Here is a 1,149-nt window from a genome sequence, read left to right as displayed (position 1 = left end):
TTTAAACACAAGCACACATAGGGAAATATTACTGACGCTATGAATCTGATTGGTTTTATTTTTGATCTTAAGAATTAGGACATGATAGACTTAATACATTTTAGCTTTGAAGACAAAGTTTTACAGAGTCGTGGATTTAAAAATTAAATACATATTGAGCTCAGCTTTATGAACCTCTGGTTAAGGTAAGATGATATTATATGAAAGAAACTAAATTTGAAAGCTCTCTGATACAATAATTAGTTTAAGTGTTCTGACTCACTTCACTTAACTTGTCAAAGATTCAATTGTATGCATATATCAATTTTTTAGTATCCTATTAGTGTATTTTACATTCATTTCAATATTCAATATTAATTAATACACAGATAAATATATTATTAGATCTTTTCTCATTATGTATTGAGAAAAGATGGATGAGTTTTTTTCACTATTGTCTAGCTCATCGATAAAATAGAAAACCATAGAGCTTCTTTCTTTGTCTATGATAGAAGTCCAAGTAAGCTTAAACGGAAATGTGAACTCAATATTTAAATTTTTAAATTATTATAGTTTAGGTTATGTGTTTAAAATAGTGTTGTTTGTAGATATTTATACATCTATATATAAATTAATTTTAATCTATGTTGATTAGACTTAACCTTATTCAGTCATAGTTTTTGGCATCATAAAAAATACTTATGGTTTGTTATCTGATCTTTTTTTATTTGGTTTTTGGGTCTCATTTGGTGGTGCTCAGGGACCACTCCTGGCAGTGCTGGGGAAAAATATAGGATGCGGGGGATCAAACCTAGATCAACCACGGTCAAGGCAAGTCTGCCTGATGTACTATCTCTCTGGCCCCTTGTTTTATTTTTTATTTTTGTCATTTCAAGATGTTCTTCCTGTGTGAAAAGGCTGAATATGAACCATTATCACTTCAAAAGTAACTATACGCTTTATATGTCTCTGTGGGTCCTGCTGAGCCCATGTGGTTTTAACTTTCCTTTGGTTTGTGATCGATTGCATAAAGGAGGGGAATCAAATGTGGTGAGGTTAACTTGAAAGCGAGAGATCGGGAGGTAGGTCCGATGTGGGCTAAACACAACATTTACTAAACATGATGAATAGACAGTCATCAAGGAAATGGTTGGGAACCATTTGACCAAA

The sequence above is a fragment of the Sorex fumeus genome, unplaced genomic scaffold (genome assembly GCF_029834395.1).
Source record: "Sorex fumeus unplaced genomic scaffold, SorFum_2.1 ptg000080l, whole genome shotgun sequence".
In the NCBI taxonomy this organism is placed as follows: Eukaryota; Metazoa; Chordata; class Mammalia; order Eulipotyphla; family Soricidae; genus Sorex; species Sorex fumeus.
Note: the sequence above shows the minus strand (reverse complement) of the source record.